Genomic DNA, 20,293 nt, shown 5'->3' on the forward strand with positions numbered 1-20,293 from the left:
TAATGATAGTAATTCTCTACTAAGCCCATTTTACAGGTGTTTGTTAAAAATTTGCTATTTGTAAACCCTAATAAATTTCATGCATAAGTCAACTGACAATTTATTAACTTCTTTTAGTCTCCAAAGAACTCAAAATTTTGATACTTTGAATTGCTTTCCCAAAACAGCTGAAGCATCATAAGTATAGTTACTCTAATATTTGTTTTCTGTTGTTGGACTTCCTATACTTCAAAATTGAAGAGTCACAAATGTATTACTTAAAATAGAGTCGATCCTCTTTAAAAGAGCACCTTTTATTCAGTGAAATTTTCAACTGCTTGTCCTCATTCTTTTCAGTTCTGACCTGCCCTTTTGCCCATCCAGAATGTCTTTCTTTTGCTTCTTTTTTTTTTGTATGTCTTTCTAGTTCCAATTCAATGAAAACCTAACCCTAGTTTAGCCTACTTCCTTAAATACATTTTCAGACCAAAAATATTAACATATTTTCATATAAACTGTTTATATAATTAATTTTAATAGTTTCACTTATACATGTCCTCTTTTCCCTAAAGGAAAGGGCACCAACTTTCACTTCTTTATTAAATCATTTAGTTATAGGCTCAGAGATGAGTGTTTGGTAGCCACATAATAATTATTTGGGAGCAGAACCATTATGGTAATTTACAGGATAGCATAATACTTAAGAGGATATATCCCGGGATCAGATATCCTGGGTGTTATCCCAGCTCCACCACCTACATGTGGTATGACTTAGAAAATTACGTACAGAGTCTCATTGCCTCCAAGAAGGTAACAGTATGGGGCGCTTGGGTGGATTGGTCAGTTGAGCTTCCAACTCTTGGTTTTGGCTCAGGTCATAATCTCACGGTTTCTGAGTTTGAGCTCTGCATCAGGCTAACAGTGCAGAGCCTGCTGGGGATTTTCTCTCTCTCCCTCTCTCTCTGCCCCTCTTCTGCTCATGCATGCACTCTACATAAATACATACCTACATACATAAGTTTAAACAAAGAAGATAATAATAATACCTACAGGCTTATTGAGAAAAAAATAAATTGAATAGTTTAAGCACATTATTTGTTATTATCACTGCATGTTACAGATAGAATCAGTGATTGCTACTGGAATTTCCCACTCAGTATTCCATTTCCATAGAATATAAACAATCTAGTCACTAAGAAAATGTCATTGGTATTAATAAACTCGTATGATATTATAAAGCCTACAAAAATACATACAGCAAACTTGCAGTAAAAGACTATTAATGACACTATTTAATTATCATTAAGTAAGCATTACTGAGGAAGTCACTATTACAATAATATTTTGTAGAAATGTATTGATACTTAAAATGATGAATGAATAATTATTACAAAAATTAATAACTTTTTATTCTTTCCTTAGGATGTTACAAAATTCAAAATGTTATTTATCTCTAACACATGGTAAGGAAAATATCTTATTAATTACATTACCTAAAAGTACATTTAAATCATTTCCCACAATTGGGTATTAATACACACTTTTAGTTTTATGAGTAAAATTGAAACTTTTTATAATTTAGTGTTTTAAATTTTTTGTCAAAAGGCAAAAAAAATTTTCAGAAATAACTAGCATGTGTCTAAGATACAGCAAATTATTCTTGATATGTATCTCATTTCTAAACTACCTTATAATTACCTTGGAGTGTATTTTTCACTTTTGTGTTTATGCTACAGTGAATTAGGGGAAATGTGACAAGGGACCAGTTGTGGTAATGTGGTAATTAAGACTTAAACAGATGTCACCATTAATAAGAGACTTAAATGAAGTGTATGTAATAAATGGTTGCCTTCAGCTGCTATGGCAGGCCTAGTTTCATTGGTAATGGTATCTGGAACTGGTTCAATCTCTAATAATGAACAAACAAAAAAAGTTTAAATAAACCTAATGAGAAATTTGTAAACTACCAGTATTTTTTTTGCAAGCCAAAACTTGATAGGCATTAAAGATTTTTAGGATGAAGGACATACTTAAAAAAAAAAAAAAGGATAAAATTACAAAAGTAAAATGTCTAATTTTAAGAATGTCTCCTGAAACTCTCAAACAGAAATTGCTCATCAATATATTATCAGTTTGGGGTAAGACTCATGGATTCTCATTTAAGTGTAATAAATAAGTTAATATTTATGATGCATTTAAATTTTTTTAAATGTTTATTTTTGAGGGAAAGAGAGATAGAGCATGTGTCCGGGAGGAGCAGAGAGAGAGAGAGGGAAACAGAGAATCCAAAGCAGGCTCCAGGCTCCAACTTGTCAGCACAGAGCCTGACACAGGGCTCGGACCCACAAACTGTGAGATCATGACCTGAGCTGAAGTTGGACACTAAACCAACTTAAACTGAGCCACCCAGGCACCCCAATATTTGCAATGCATTTAAACCAGAGCCTGGTACATCATAAGTGCTATATATGTAACAATATTAGTAATAATAATGTTAGTAATAATAATAGCTATTAGTAATAATAGTAATAATGTTAGTAATATATTAGTAATAATAATACCTATTATTATTAGTATTTATTGAGCACCTAAAATAACTAAAGCAGAGGCAGTAAAAGTGTTATCACTGCTTTGCCTTACATCCTCTCCTGGGTTGACCATGCCCTTCCATCACCTGGTTACAAGATATGGTGAAATTCTAACCCCTGCTACACACCTGTGAATGTGTCCTTATTTGGAAATAGGGTCTTTGCAGATATAATTAGGTTAAGATGAGATCATTCTAGAGGACTAAAGTGGACCTCCATCCAATGTGACTGGTGTCCTCATAAAAGAGGAAAATTTGGACACTGCCACTGGGAATGATGGCCATGTGAGAATGGAGATAAAATTAGAAATATGCTGCCGCAAACCAAGGAAACTCTGGGCCCACCAGAAGCTGGAAGAGTCAGAGAAGGATATTTCTCTACAGGTTTGGCCCTGTCATCATTTTTATTTCAGACCTGTAACCTCTAGAACTGTGAGAGGACACATTTCTTTTGTTTTAAGCTCTCCAGTCTTTGGTACTTTATTATGGCAGCCCTCTTCTCTCCTCCAAAGAAAGACATGTCAGGAAATACAAGGAATGTATTTATTCCTTGTACAAAAAATAGAATTTATTGTACACTTTGTGTTCCTTTCTACAATTCTTACTGGATTCAAATTAACCCAACACACATTAAAGTTGTTTTAATACTTCTATTTATAAGCGTATTCCGAACAACTGTCAAATACGTAAAAGCTTGACTAGCTCATTCAAAATATATAGTAATGGACTCAATCAATTTCTTAAGATCAAAACCAGAAAAGCACACATTTTTACCTTCTTTTAACTAAAACAAAATTGTAAATAAAACTTTCATCTTGAATACTGATATAAAATTCACCCAATAAATATTAAAAAACACTATGCTCATAGCACCTAGATCTCTAAAGTATGTATTATTTAAGTGAACCCTTAAGTGTATTCAGAGATCCATCAACAGTAGTCCTTTAAATCTCTGTGATGTCATCACTAAAATACAAAGCATGTATTTCTGATATCTCATTAAGGACAACTTTTCACAAAATGCTGGACTGAGCCTAACATATAAGCATCATCCTGATAGAAAAAGTAAAATTTAAATTTACACTATCACTCTAACTTAGAATTTCTCTCTAGTTTTTCTCATTTATAGGATCTTCAAATATGCTGGCTATTCCGAGGTTTGATCTGGGGATTTGAGGCGATTCTTTGGAAATAGAAATATTTTGGGTTAAACAAAAACCTGTTTCTAAATTTATATTCAAATCCAAGTTGGATTAGTAAATTTCCACTGCTTCGTAAAGGTGGCTGTAAATATAGCTGATGTTTGAAGGTATTTAATTTTATAGGGTTAAAGCTTATTTTAAGCAGGATTAATATTTGTAAGGTAAGGACAATGTTAGTCCATAGTAGGTCTAATTTTTAGGGGCAATTCTTGAAGATAGAATGCTAATTCTGTATAAATAAAATGTTCCCCAAAAAGACATTCCAAATCAATAGTAAAGGCACCAAACAAGTATTTCAATATAGAATTATTATAGCAACTGCTCTTTATAATCATGTACAAATTGGTGAAAACTTTCCATGCCATTTAAGAAGGACAACTAAAACTAATATTAATCAGTTAATTAGTTAATTTGCACAGTACATATATAATGGTTTATAGACACATGGAGATATATTTTTTGCCATGAATCTTGTGGACTCAAATCCAGTTCATTTGCTGTTATATTCTAGTGTTTGACATATGCCCAGCAATGAGCATGCTCTGGGGATATGCACTGTAGAAATATAACAGAGGGACGGTTGTTCTAAACAGTCTTATAAAATCATTAAGAAAATGATTTTTAATCTGAGACCTCAGTTCCAGAAGAGGAACACTGTAACTAAAATAAGTCTCACCAGAACTCAGAGTCCACTAAGAGCAGAGATTGGGAAGACAAAAGTCTGGAAAAGCAAAGCAGTTCCTGATCATGTCGGGCCACCTAAACCACGATGAGAAATGTGGACTTCAACTTAAAAACAGTAAGTGTTATAGTTGACTGATGTCTCCCCAAATTAAAGCCCTTCTGGAACTTCAGAATGTGACCTTATTTGAATAGAAGGTCTTTGCAGGTGTAATTAATGTGACGAACAAGATGACAGCATACTGGATTAGGGTGGATACTAAATCTAGTGAGAGTGTCCTTATAAGAGACAGAAAAGAACACAAAGAAACACCGAGAAGGTGTTGTGAAGACAGAGGCAGAGATTGGAGTGATGTGTCTATAAGCCAAGGAGTGCCAAGGACTGTTGTCACTCATGAAAAAGTAGGAGAAAGGCACAGAGCAGTTTTTCCCTTAGAGCGTCCAGAAGGAACTGGCCCTGACAAATCCTCAGTTTTATATTTCTGGCATCCAGAATTATGAGAGGACTGATTAATATTGTGTTAATCCACCAAGTCTGTGCTAATTTGTTGTAACAGCCCTAGAAAATTCATACAGATACCAGTGAAAGATTTCAAGCACAGGAGTTCTGTCCTTTAAAAGCATTAACTTGTTTAGAACGGTAAGAGTGGAAAGTTGAGGGGAACACAATAAACAGAAGAAATTGCTATACTACCTTTGCTATAACTAGTAATAAAAATTAGAAGCAGAAGCAGAGTAAGAAAATGGGGCAGTGCTATTCCCCTGGGAGGTAACTAGAATTATGTGGAAGACACTTTGAGTTGTCATAATGACTAGGGGATGCTTCAGGCATGTACTGTGTAGGGCTCAGGATGCTAAACCTAGAACTTGTTGAGATATTCTGCACAACTAACAGTTCACACAACTATAATTCCAACAGCACCTACAATGAGAAACAGTGAAAAAAAAAACAGCAAAGGACCAAGTATCATACACTTGTTTAGAATACTTAAGGGTCTCATTTTGCTACTGGCATCATGCTTTTATGCTATACTTTTGCTACTTACAATAGGAAAAAAAAGCAAATCCAAAAATTTTAGATGCCACAAAAAAGGAATATCACATTAGGAGAGAAGAAGTTTTTTTCAAACTTAAATATTATTTTTGTTTTCATATTATAAAATAAATACATGAAAATGTGAGTACAGTCATACAATATCACCAATTAATAAATCAGTATCAAATAATAAAATAGATATAAAATGAACAGGATAATAATTAGATAATAACCATTTCAAATAACTATGACTTTTTTTTCCAAAATATTTTCTCTAGGGATGACATTTCAAGAGAAAAAAAATGTATCTGGAAAAAGAACACTGAGAGGGGAAAAAAAAACACACACATCAGATTCACAAAGCTGTTTTCTGGATGTTAAGAGCCAATGACTGAAAGACTCAGCTGGGAAAATAGATGATATATAAACTGAAAGATTAAGGTTTCTCTTTAATGGAAGGCCATGATCCATCATTTACTGCGAAACCCAAACAAGAAATAAGTACACCTGTTGACATTCAACAAACATTCAATATGCCCAAGAGCACACCGTTGTTTATAATCTAGTAGCTTTTTATCAAACTGAAAACACATTTTACAATATAGCATCAGTTATCTAAAGCTTCCTGGTGCTTGAAAGAGTAATGAGAAAATATCAGTAGGTAGGTGGTGGTTATTGTTGGAATATACTTAGAGTTTTTGCTATGATTAGTTATTTACTGTATTCTTAGCTTATTTTTCAATTCCTACTGGTAAATTATTGCCAAAACATCTGTTTTCTTGGAGCATTTTGGGGTATCTTAGGCTAAGCTATAGTTTTTAAATTTCTTAAAATTCCAAGAGTAATTTTTCAAGATTGCTTTTTAAAAGGAAATTTACACTACTCCTGACCAATAGGAAATATTGGAACCATTCTTATTTGGCTTTATATGTATAAATGCTGCCCTCAGTTTTGCTGTTTAAACCATCTCATTCATATAAGTAAAAGTGATGGTGAACACACATTTTCCCTTCCTTTCTCTGAATTTATTTCTGCATTACCTTCTCTCAATTTATGTTAGACAAGAAAATCTTATTTCCTTTTAGCTAGGAAAGACGAGATTTGTTAGTAATCAGTCAACTTTTTCTAGATGAAATTCAAATGGTACTATCCCTTTGACTCTTCTTTTGAATAATAGGGTTTTTTTTTTTGTAATTGATTCTGGATTCTAAAATATATTTATCACCTCATATTCAATACTTGGTTAGGAGGATGCTCCTAGTATAATATTCTACATTTTTTCTTGGATGCTAACAATAAAAATGCAAGGTGAACTTCTCCATTCCATGAGTTCAATCATGTACTTAGTGAACAGCTATTACTGGGATACCTGATATAGGTATAATAACAACAACAAAAACAACAAATAAATAAGGAAGAGACAGGCCCTTTCTCAAGAAGATAACATTCTACACACAATGATAACTGTTGTTGGTTGGACTATCCAGGAAACAGATTTACACTAAGATCTACTTGCAGGAAGTTTATTAATGAGAAAGAGGATGAAAAGGAGGATTGTTATGCAATCACAACAAAACATCACCAAAACTAGTGGCAAAGTCTGAAATTGGGATGGCCTTCAGAGCCGTCCCAATTTTGAGTTGAGCATTAGTATCCCTTCATTAGTCAGTCATTTTATACGAGCTGCCTCTGGGAAGGAGGCAAGATTATTATATATTATTTCTGCTTGTTACTTGAGCCCAAATTCTGACTAGATGATAAGGAAAGTATCAGGTGAAAAAAATACCAGAATATGCAGTGGGTTACATCACAAAAGGGGAAACCCAAGATTAGGAAACCTGACTCTTAGAATGGGCAAAAACTTGCTTACCTTTGCCTTGGAAGGAGATATTATTTTTATTATATTGGAATGGGCATCCAAGATATCTCTACCTTCCTAGGCTATTTGCTGTACGTCTTTGCAAAGATAGCCCAGGACAAGGGATTCAGTGCCTCTGCTCTCAAGGTGTGCAGAAATACAAGAAATCCATGGAGGACTTTCTCCTAACAAATACTGTTGAATTGCATGTCCTTCTGTGAATATGGACTGTTGCATTTCATTGGTGTTAAAGCTGGCTTGTCATGATGAAAACAAATTTCTGTTAAAGTAAGTAATGACTTACAGGAATTTATAGTTAGTTTGCCATGATTCCTCAGGACTAACTGAGATGATATCTTTAACCCTATATTTATATAGACAATAAATAATTATTTTAAAAATGACTTCACACTTTAAAGTTAACTGTGTCTAGGTAAACCATTTACCCCGTCCACACCATTTTTTTCTTCAACCTATTTTCCTTTTGGGACTAAGCAAACTGCTGCTATTTAAATTGCCAAGTTTTTGTTGGTACTCTGGAAATGTAAACAAGAAAGGTTCAGACCTTGGGGTGCCTGGGTGGCTCAGTCCCTTAAGCTTCTGACTCTTGTTATGGGCTCAGGTCATGATCTCACATTTCATGAGTTTGAACCCACATTGGGCTTTGTGCTGACAGCACAGAACCTCCTTGGGACTCTGTCTTCCCCTCCCACACTCTTTCTTCTCTCTAAAATAAACAGAAAAGGTTCAGATCTTTCGTATAATCTCAGTATAAATATAAATGTACAGATGTGTAAATTACTACTCCATGAACATGAAGTCCTATGACCTGGATGTACACTTAACTACATTATTTACTATGCCTTGGATATACTGCACACTTATATCATGATAAAATGAGAGTTTTAGTTTTTATGATGCCTAAGACCTTTCCCAAAGTTAATATACTATCATTTTGTGAAGACTGGCATAGTATTAAAGTGAGACACATCCTTGATTGTATTTCCCAATTTTCCTTCTCCTAATAATTTCTTTATTGAAAATGGAAGGGACAAAAGCCACTGGATTAGCACTGCCAGTTCAATGCATCTACACTCTAGGTGTCCTGTCTCTCACAAAACTTCAACACATGTCCCAGTTTCTGAGACGCTCTGTTATTTACCTTCTGATGAGGTTCTAAAAATCCTGCTGTTATACAACATTGTCTTTTTCCATCTTAAAATATAAAAAAGATTCATTTCTCTGAGTTTTCACTTTTTAGTAACTGTTTTGTTTGTTTTCAAACAGAAGCAGTTCACTTAAATTTGTTCATTGAAAAGCTCTTCTGGTTTTCCTTCCCATAACCCCCATTTAAATATATATATAAATTGATTCTAATTTTGCTTCTTTGACATTGTAGGTAGTGCTGTAATGAATAATCAAATTCAAAAACAGAGGCTACAGTTTAGAAGGTTCTAACTACGAAAGACAGACACCTACATAAAATCTGTGCTGGTCTCCTTTACATACAAAATGGTTTTCAGTTGAACTTCTCATAAGGAGGGTAAGAAGAAATAACAGACAAGGAAAAAGATAATGGAATTATTTCACTTTCTTTCTGTTCTTCTACAACTTCAACTAAGAAAAACAGACGAAAACTGAAGGTCTACAAAAATGACCTTTAGTTTTCTTTTATGTTCTTAGAGAGGTTTTTGGGAGGACATTGTTTTTATCTTACTTCAGGAAAACAGGTGGCTCATTTCTACTTAAATCCTGGCCTTATCACGTGAGGCATCTGTTTTTTACAGAAAGAGATTTTTAACCTCATATTGCTAATCACTCTGTGGGATCCATACATTATCATAAGTAGATATTTAACTAAAAAAATTCTAGGGGCACCTGGGTGGCTCAGTTCGTTGAGTGTCCGACTTCAGCTCAGGTCATGATCTCCTGATTTGTGAATTTCAGCCCTATATCGGGCTTGTTGCTCTCAGCAAGGAGCCTTCTCTGGATCCTCTGTCCCCTTCTCTCTCTGCCCCTCCCCCACTTGTGTGTCTCTCTCAAAAATAAATTAAACATTAAAAATTTTCTTAAAAAAGAAAGAAAAATAAATCTAAAAAGAGATAAAAATATTAATTCTGAAAGTTATACACATTAAATTGGATAAAGGTCTAATGGAACACTAAAACAACACAACAAATTTAAAAATTGTTTTGCAGAACTGTAATTGCTCACAAATCTCTAAGATGGTGGTATTTTTTTTTCAAAATATGTTTGTTTATTTATTTTTGAGAGAGCCCAAGCAGGCTCTGTGCTGCCAGCACAGAGCCCAATATGGGGCTCAATCTCACAAACCACGAGACCATAACCTGAACCAAAATTAAGAGTTGGTCACTTAACTGACAGCCACCCCGGCAACCCAAGTCGGTAGTATTTTTAAAATTCTTTCAAATGGCTGAGGTTTAATTTCTTGTCTGTATGGATACTACCTGATGATTAATTCACTAAAATATTTGTATTCATATATGGTAACAATTTCCCAACTGCATTATAATTTTATCCAAAAAAAATTCTTACATATCATACTCTAATTTTCTTAGAATTACGTAGCTTGTGAAAGATGGTACAAGGTGAGGTCCTAATGGTTATACTTAATATGTCATTAGTTATAATGTTTGATCTTGAAATTCTACTTTATTCCAAATAAAATATTTTCTTTTTTTTTTTTTTTTAATTTTTTTTTTCACAGTTTATTTATTTTTGGGACAGAGAGAGACAGAGCATGAACGGGGGAGGGGCAGACAGAGAGGGAGACACAGAATCAGAAACAGGCTCCAGGCTCTGAGCCATCAGCCCAGAGCCCGACGCGGGGCTCGAACTCCCGGACCGCGAGATCGTGACCTGGCTGAAGTCGGACGCTTAACCGACTGCGCCACCCAGGTGCCCCTCAAATAAAATATTTTCTATTTATCGAGTTGAAAAAGAATCTCATATACATCCTAATTATTATATATTTCCTAGGTTAAGGCATATTTTATAATATTCATTTTTCCAAATTTAATTTACGAGCTGTGGGTGAAAGCAGATTGCAAGCTTTCCTAATGAGAAAAAAAAAGAGACTGTAGTATAAAATACTTTTTTATATATTTCATTTAATTAGCATATTATCCATTCACTAAAATGTTGAAGATAATGAATTTTCTTTCAAAACTGAATAAACAGCCACATTTTTTTTTGAAACAAAAAAATATGGACAATGGGCTACAGAATCCCTGTAAAAAAGTAAAGTTTATTGATGTATGATTTTTCACCCTTGTTCCTAGAATTTATTTTTGTTACAAATTAGTAGGCTAATTGCATTTAACTGATCAATAGAGGTTGAAATGAGACTACTAATACAGGATTTCTAAATATCAGAATGTATTAATTTTATTCTCTAAAAGACATTTTCATAAACAATGCATTCTGTCATTAATAGAGTATAAAAACAAATGCAAATCTAGTTTAAAAAATGTTTTTATTTAGCCACTTCATATACTATGACCATTAAAGCTAAACAAAATTTATCTATACAAAAACACTGTAGAAATGACATTATTTTCAATGTTTTGTGTTTGTTATATGTAGATACAGCCCACTCATTTCCTTATTCTTTATTTTATTTATTTCTTTTTGGGGAATTAACTATATTTTGTCTTAGTAATTTTCAAATACACATGGACTCAAAACTCAACCCAAAATATGGTTGACAAAGTTTTTATTTAAATTCCAGTTAGTTAACATACAGTATAATATTCGTTTCACGTGTACAATACACTGATTTAACATTTCCATACAACACCGCGCTCATCAAGGCAAGTGCACTCCTTAATCCCTGTCAACTATTTAACCTCTCCCCCACCCATCTCCTCTCTGTTAACCATCAGTTTGTTATCTATAGTTAAGAGTCTGTTTCATGGGTTGCCTCTCTCCGTTTACCTTTGCTCATTTGTTTTTTCTTAAATTCCAAATATGACTAAAATCAGATGGTATTTATCTTTCTCTGACTGACTTATTCCACCTAGTATAATATTCTCTAGCTCCATCTATGTTGTTACAAATGGCAAAATTTCATTCTTTTTATGGCTGAGTAATATTCCATTGTATACATATACACCACGTCTTCTTTATCCATTCATTAGTAGATGAACATGGGCTATTTCCATAATTTGGTTATTATAGATAAGGCTGCTATAAACATAGGGGTGCATGTATCCCTTTGAATTAGTATTTTTGTATTCTCTGAGTAAATACCTAGTAGGGCAATTGCTGGATTGTAGGGTAGTTCTATTTTTAGCTTTTTGAGGAAACTCCATGTTATTTGCCACAGTGCACTGGTTTGCATTCCAACCAACAGTGCAAGAGAGTTCCCCTTTGCCACATCCTCACCAACACCTGTTGTTTCTTGTGTTGTTGATTTTAGCCATTCTGACACGTGTGAAGTGACATCTTATTATAATTTTATTTTGTATTTCCCTGATGATCACAGATGTTGAACATCTTTTCATGTGTCTGCTCACCATCTGTATGTCTTCTTTGGAAAAATGTGTATTCATGTCTTCTGCCCATTTTTTGTCTTTTATCCATTTTTTAACTGGATTGTTCTTTTTTGGGGTGTTGACTTTTATAAGTTCTTTATATACTTTGGATACTAACCCTTTATATCATTTGCAAACATCTTTTCCCATTCCATAGGCTGTCTTCTAGGAATTTTCACTGTGCAGATTTTTTTTAATCAAGTCCCAGTAGTTTATTTTGCTTTTGTTTCCCTTCCCTCAAAAGACAATCTAGAAAGAAGTTGCTATGGCTGATATCAAAGAGGTTACTGCCTGTGTTCTCCTCTAAGATTTTATGGTTTCAGGTCTCACATTTAGGTCTTTCATCCATTTTGATTGTGTGTGTGTGTGTGTGTGTGTGTGTGTGTGTGTGTGTGTGTGTACAGTGTAAGAAAGAAGTCCAGTTTCCTTATTTTGCATGTTGCTGTCCACTTTCTCTAACACTATTTGTTGAAGACACTGTTTTTCCCATTGGATGTTCTTTCTTGCCTTGTCAAAGATTAACTGACTACATAGTGGTAGGTTCACTTCTGGATTTTCTTTTCTGTTCTGTATTTTGTGCCAGCACCATACTGTCTTGATCACTACAGCTTTATAATATATCTTGAAATCTGGAATTGTGATGCCTCCAGCTTTGCTTTTCTTTTTCAATGTTGCTTTTGCTATTAGGGGTCTTTTGTGTTTCCATACAAATTTTAGGATTGTTTGTTCTAGCTCAATGACAAATGCAGGTGGTATTTTGAAATGGACTGTATTAAATGTGTAGATTGCTTTGGGCAGCATAGACAATTTAATAATATTGACTTTTTTGATCTATTAACATGGAATGTTATTCCATTTCTGTCTGTCATCTTCAATTTCTTTCATTAGTATTTAATAGTTTTCATAGTAAAGGTTTTTTACTTCTTTGGTTAGGTTTATTCCTAGGTGTCTTATTGGTTTTGGTGCAACTGTAAACGGGATTGATATTTTAATTTTTTTTCTGCTGCTTCATTATTGGTGTGTAGAAATGCAACAGATTTCTGTTTGTTGATTTTGTATCCTACAACAGTACTGAATTTATCAATTATGGCAGGGTTTTTTTTTATGGAATCTTTCAGGTTTTCTATATAGAGTACCATGTCATCTGTAAAGAGTGAAAATTTTACTTCTTCCTTGCTGATTTGGATTCTATCTATTATCTATCTATCTATCTATCTATCTATCTATCTATCTATCTATCATCCATTTTTTCTGTCTGATTGCTGCAGCTAGGACATCCAGTACTATGTTACATAACGGTGGTAAGAGTAGACACAACCCTGTCTTGTTCCTCACCATAAAGAAAAAGATCTCAGGCTTTCCCTATTGAGCATATTAGCTGTGGGTTTTCACATGTGGCCTTTATTATGTTGAGGTATGTTTCCTCTAAACCCACCTTGTTGAGGATTTTTATCATGAATGGATGTTCTTATTGTCAAATAGTTTCCTGCATCTATTGAAATGATCATATGGTTCTTATTCTTACATTGTTTTAAGTAGGCTTCACACCCAGTGTCGAGCACAACTCACAACCCTGAGATCAAGACCTGAGCTGAGGTCAAGAGTCAGACACTTAACCAACTGAGACACCCAGGCACCCCATCCTTGCTTTTATTAATCTGGTGTGTCGTGTTAATTCAATTGCGAATGTTGAACTACCCTTGCAAACTAGGAATAAATCCCACTTGATCGTGGTGAATTTTTTTAAACTATTGTTGGATTTAGTTTGCTAGTAAAACTTAAAATTTTTTGCATCTACGTTCATCAGGGATATTGGCCTGTAGTTCTCTTTTTTTAGTAGAATTTTTGTCTAGTTTTGGTAGTAGGATGACACTGGCTTCATAGAATGAATTTGGAATTTTTACTTCCTTTTCTATTTTTTGGAATAGTTTTAGAAGAATAGTTATTAAATTTCCTTTAAATATTTGGTAGAATTTTGCTGTGAAGATATTTGGCTCTGGACTTTTGGTTGTTGGGAGTTTTTGATTACTGATTTAATTTCTTTGCTGGTGATTGGTCTGTTCTAGCTTTCTATTTCTTCTGTCACTGTTTTGGTAGTTTATATGTTTCTAGGAATTTGTCCATGTCTTTTTTGTTGTTGTTGTCTGTTTAAAATTATTGCCCAGGATATTTTTTCCTTGTGTCTTGGTTGATTTTTTTTTCTTTTTTAATAACTATAAATTCAAGCTTATTGAAGCTTGCCTTTGTCTTGAAAAAAAAATAAAACAACTAAGCTGTCACATCAACCTGGTTTCATTTGAAGAGAGAGATGATAGTTATCTTGCAAGAGTAAAATTTATACCACAAATGATGCAGGTCTAAGTCTAGTGGCACTAAAATCAGATGAGAGCATTGTTGACAAAATTATAATCTGCCGGTGACATTTGTGGAAAAGAAGCCCTTTTCTTTTTAAAAATGTTTTTATAACAGTAAATTCTGTTAGGAATTTTTAAATAACAGTAAATTCTGTTAGGAAATTCTAAAATGTCTTACAGGCCAAAAGGGAATGAGGTTAGTAAAATGCTTCTACAGAGTTTGAATAAAATACTGGATTTGAGAGTTGCTGGAACTTGAATATGTAAAAATAGGGTGGTAGGTTGGGTCATGCTTACAATGGTAACAAGTTCAAATAAACTACTGTGACAATACACCACTTCACAGGTCACACGCTTTTCCAGGGGTTTCTCTTTCCTTCAGTAGGTGCTGGCAGAAGGTGTGCTCAGTCGCTTTCCGATATAGATGTGTAGCCCCAAAGCCAAAACATGAGAGAGGAAGAAAGATGGAATGAACACTTTCAAGAAATTCTGTGGAGAAAATACCCCCTTTCTTCATGGCCCTGCTTTTCCTCATGCTTAAAGCAATGGAACATTTGGGGTGTCTGAAGTGGAACTCCTTAGGTGGAATGTTTTCAGGTCTACTGAACCAGCTGGACACCCAGTCTACACTTTTCTTCAAAGGATCAACTTCTTTCTCTTCTTCTGCAACCTCTTCTTCTGAGAGTTATGGGCCCTACTGGCGTATATCTGCACACCAAACATAATCTGCCCATCCTCTTGTGGGGAAGGGCTGTCACAGTGAGAACTGGCTCTTGAACTACTCTGTCCTGATTCATGTTGTGCATGCAAAAGAGCCTTTTCCATGTCTCCACTGCAGACAGAAGATGAGGAAGGTACATGTTCTAGCCCCCTATTTTTCTCATTGCCATTATCATTGCCATTGCTGCTGTTCATAGGGAGTTCTACCCAGGAACTTTTGAGGCCAGCTGTCAGGGGCAAAGGCTGTTCACCTTCCTCGCAGTTGTTGTTGTGAGGGAGTGGTGGCCTCTCTACTAAATGAGATGACATTGTCAGGTGGCTGAAAGACCTGTGGTGGCAGCAAGACCGTCTCTGGTTCTTGGGCCAGTCCATTTCTTTTTTTTTAAATTATGTTTTTAAATTTTATTTATATTCAAGTTACTTAGCATACAGTGTAGTCTTGGCTTCAGGAGTAGGACCCAATGATTCATGTCTTACACATGACACCCAGTGTTCATCCCCAAAAGTGTCCTCCTTAATTGCCATCACCCATTTTACCTATCCTCCCACCCATACCGTCCCCTGCAGCAACCCTCAATTTGCTCTCTTACAGGTTACCCAATTTTTTGGTATATGGTTATTCATAATATTCTCTTATAACTATTTCTATTTCTGTGGTGTTTGTTGTTATTTCTCCTTTCTCTTTTATAATTTTATTTACTTGGGTACTTTCTTTTTTCTTTTTGATTAGTCTGGCTAGAGGTTTATCAATTTTATGTTTTGTTTTTTTTTTTTTTTCCAAAGAACCAGCTCCTGGTTTCATTGATCTGTTGCACTGTTTTTTAGTCTCTATATCATTTATTTCTGCTCTAATATTTATTGTTTCCTTTCTTCTTCTGGCTTTAGGCTTCATTTTTTAAATTTTTTTCTAGCTCTTTTAGGTGTAAAGTTAGGTTATTTGAGATTTTTCTTGTTTCATGAGGTAGGCCTATATTGCTGTATACTTCCATCTTGTAACTGCTTTTGCTGCATCCCAAATGTTTTGTACCATTGTTTTTCATTTTCATTTGTTTCTGTGTATTTTTTAAATTTTTCTTTGATTTGGTTGACCCATTCATTGTCTAGTAGTATGTTGTTTAACCACCATGTATTTATAGTCTTTCCAAATTTTTTCTTGGGATTGACTTCTAGTTTCATAGCCTTGTGGTCAGAAACGATGCATGGTATGACTTCAATCTTTTTATATTTGTTGATTTGTGACTTGATATGTGATCTATTCTGGAGAATGTCTCGTGAACACTTGAAAAGACTGTGTACTCTACTATTTTAGGATAGAATGTTCTGAATATATCTGTTAAGTCCATCTGGTCCACTGTGTCATTCAAAGACATTGTTTCCTTGTTTATTTTCTGTTTAGATGACTTGTCCATTGATGTAAATGGGATATTAAAGTCCCCTAATATTATTGTGTTATTATCAATTAGTTATTTTGTGTTTTTTATTAATTTTTTATATATTTGAGTGCTTCCATGTTGGATGCATAAATATTTATAATTATATCTTCTTGTTGGATTGTCCCACTTATGAGCACATAATGCCATTCTTTGTCTCTTTTTACAGTATTCGTTTTAAAGTCTCATTTGTTTGATGTAAGTATTGCTATTCCATGCCACTGATTTCTGGCTTGCCAAGTTTCTGTTGAAAAACCTCGAGCTGGCCTTATGGATTTTCCCTTGTAAATTAAGGACTACTTTTGTCTTTTTGCTTTTAAGATTTTTTCTTTATCATTATATTTTGTAAATTTAATTACATTATGTCTGGTGTTACCCTGCTTGTTATGGGAGTTCTCTGTGCCTCCTACATTTGGGTGTCTGTTTCCTCCCCAAATTTGGGATGTTTCCTGCTATTATTTCTTGAAATAAAGTTTCTGACATTTTTCTCTCTTCTGCAGGGACTCCTATGAGTGTTACTACATTTGACAGTCACTGAGTTCTGTAAGTCTATCATTATATCCCATAATTCTTCTTTCTTTTGTTCAGCTTCATTATTTTCCATTATTTTGTCTTCTATGCCAATAATTAATTCCTCTGCTTCTTCCAGTCTGTTATTCATTGCATTAAGCCTGTTTCCAATCCTGTTTTACTGCATTCTTCATCTCTGATTGATTCTTTTGTAACCCTTTTATCTCTGTAGTAAGGGTCTCACTGATGTCTCCTGTTCTTTTCTCAAGACCAGTGAGTAGTATCCTTTTGATTGTTTACATTCTCCACCGGGCATGTAACTTATATCTATTTTGCTTAGATCTTTGACCATACTTAACTAGTTCTTCCATTTGGGATAAATTCCTATATCTTGGCATTTTGTCTAAGTCTCTGACTTTTGTGTGCTAGAAAAGCCTGTTATGTCTCCTGCTCCTGAAAGTAATGTTCTTATAAAGAAGAAGCCATGTAGAGCCCCAGGTCTGGCACTTCATGGGAGTGTCTCCGGTGTGTACTGCATGCACTCTGCCATTGCGTTACGGTTGTTAATCCTTCAGGAAAGCCATCCACGGAAGGTTTCCTTGCCTACTGTGGGCAGTGTTTGGTCCCTGTCCTGAACATGGTGGGTTTTAACTAGGTATGCGGTGGTCAGCTTGTTAAATGGGAGCTGACGTCAACTCCACCAGAACTGAGGCCCTGCAGACTTCTCTGATCAGGAGATGTGGTGTGGGCATGAGCTTTGCTGGTCTTCTAGGGGAGTGGCCTGCTGCACTGGAACTGAGACAAACTTGACTGAGAAGGGCAATCCTGCCAGAGCACAGTGGGGTAGGGCTTGGTTTAAGGAAGGTAGGCAGTGTCCAGTGTCAGTGGTATGCTGTTCCCTGCAGGTGCCTCTGTGTTTATGCTGAGGGGTGGAGAATAGAAAAGGCACTTGCCAGCTCCTTTGTCCTGGAGAGGCATCTCTGTGAATGCTGCCTCTCAGGGAAGCCCTCAAAGAAGAGTGAGTGTGTGCCCTCGGCTTTCTTCAGATCACTGTTTCCACACTGTCAGCCTTGGAGTTGTTTGCCTGCCTTTTCTCCAGGAACAGAGCAGTGCTCTCCAGGCTTTATCCCAGCCAAGCCCACGGACTTTTAAAACTCTAGGCATTAAGCCTCACAGGTTGCAACAACTCATAAAATTCAGCCCCTCTTATCTTCCAAGCCAAGGGCTTTCAGGAAAGGTTCTCTTTGTGCATTCTCCTACATGTTCCTCTCTTTTGCTTTTCTCTGCAACTGCGGCGTTCTCTCCTCTGAAGTACCCTGGAATCTCTTCTCCCCTAAACCATGTCTCTGCACTTCCTATATTCTTAGATGTGGCCCCTTCTCTCCATTTAGTTGCAGAGTTTGTTCTGTCCATCTTCAGGTTGATTTCTGGGATCCTTAGGATGATGTGATCATTATCTAGCTGTATTCATAGGACCCTAGATGAGCCTAGGGTCCTCCTATTCTGCCACCATCATGAACCCCCCCCCCACACACTATTTCCTTATTTTTTAAAATGTATTTCTTGATACACATGAAGAAATACAAGACAATATCTCTTATGTATAAAAATTAACTTTCAATGTATGTTCTAAAAGGATACCAATCTAAAAGAGTTAGCTTGGTTTTCAGAAGATATTTTCCATGTATTTAAGACAAACTCTCCTCTATACTTGTTTAAGTATATTTGTACATTTTCTGTGGAGTCTCCAATACTTGCATGCATCATATTACTTACAGGTGTTTTTTGGATCATAGAACATTCAACGTTTTATACTTCATTTCAATAAACACCTGGTTTGATAAGCATAAACAGTCCAATGCAACTAAGTTCATCCAGCTAAAAACATATCATATGTAAAGATTCCCATTGGAAAATGCCATTGGTTTTTGCCAATTATGTTAGTATGCTTACAAGGATATCTGACTAAGATACTACTTTCTTTCCCAAAGGCATTTCACCCTCTCTAAAGGAGAGAACTGACTGTGGGCCTGCTATATAACAGTTGACTTTCCATGAGTCAGAAAGTCCACTTCAAGCTCAGCTGATGAAAGAAAAGACAAGGCAGACAGAGATTAAGATAAATTTGCATAATCTCACTTATGTGTGTAATCTAAAATAGTAAAACTCAGGGCATGTGGGTGGCTGTCAGTTAAGCATCCAACTCTTGATTTTGGGTAAGGTCATGATCTCACATTCATGAGACAAAAGCCCATGTTGGGCTCTTTGCTGACAGTATGGAGCCTGCTTGGGATTCTCTCTCTCTCACTCTCTTTCTGACCCTACCCTGCTCACACTCTCTCTCTCAAATAATAAATAAAAGCTTAAAAAAAAAATCTTGAAAATAGTAAAACTCATAGAAACAGAGAGTATAATGGTGGTTTCCAGGGATTGGGGGGAGGGGTTAACAGGATGATGTAGGTTAAGGATTACAAAGATTCAGTTATGTAAGATGAATACTTTCTGAAGATCAAATGTACAATGATGTGACCATATTTAGCAATGTTGTATTGTATACTTGAAATTTTCTAAGAGATTAGATCTTGAGTGTTATCACTACAAAAAAGGAAAGAAAGAAACAGATAACTATGTAAGAAGATAGTTGATATGTTAATAAGCTTGCACGTGATATTTTGAAATGTATGTGTATATGAAATTATCAAGTTGTATATTTTAAATACATCCAATTTTGAGCTGTTAACTACAACTCAATAAAACTGGGGAAAATACAAATTTATAAGTAATAATTCCTAAATAATTTTAAAAGAAATGCAGAGATATTTTGATAATCAGATGAGCTTTCTGGTTAGACTTTAGGAAATTAGAAAAGTAAACACATATTCATCCAAATTTGTAACCAAGTTGACAGTTTCTTTTCATATTTCTGCTTCTTCCTTTTTCACAGTTGTCACCAGCAAGGTTGGAGTCAATAAATTTTAGTTACTAAAATGCAGAGCATAGTCTTCATCATGGACCAGGACGAATCACATTTCCTTAGGTTTTAAACTTTTCCAGATTGGAGTACATAAATTTGATATAAACATTGCAACTGTTTGACCAAAAATGTTTGTGGGAGAACCCACATTGTAAAAACAATAGTGTATTTCACTATTCACTCATTTATTAATTCACCTAATGTTCATTGACTTCCTATATGTCTGTGACTACACTAAATCTTGGGATTACAGACATTATAGGGCAGACTTTATCAAGCCAGTAAGGCTTTTATCTACTTTGAGAAGTCTTTCCTGAGGAAACTGTTTTTGGCACAACCTAAAATATGAGCCAGTGTTGGGTACATACCGAAATAAGAGAGAGAACACTCCAGGCAGTGGACCATC

General features: G+C 35.0%; 1 protein-coding gene and 1 pseudogene across 1 annotated transcript in view; both read right to left on the bottom strand.

Annotated features, from left to right (window-relative positions):
* Window positions 1-20,293, bottom strand: part of GALNTL6 (polypeptide N-acetylgalactosaminyltransferase like 6) — a 1,211,922-nt gene that overhangs the window by 1,019,473 nt on the left and 172,156 nt on the right. The window lies entirely within an intron of this gene.
* On the bottom strand, window positions 14,077-15,496 carry LOC122474634 (annotated as a pseudogene).

This window comes from Prionailurus bengalensis, chromosome B1, assembly GCF_016509475.1.
Source record: "Prionailurus bengalensis isolate Pbe53 chromosome B1, Fcat_Pben_1.1_paternal_pri, whole genome shotgun sequence".
Classification (NCBI taxonomy): Eukaryota; Metazoa; Chordata; class Mammalia; order Carnivora; family Felidae; genus Prionailurus; species Prionailurus bengalensis.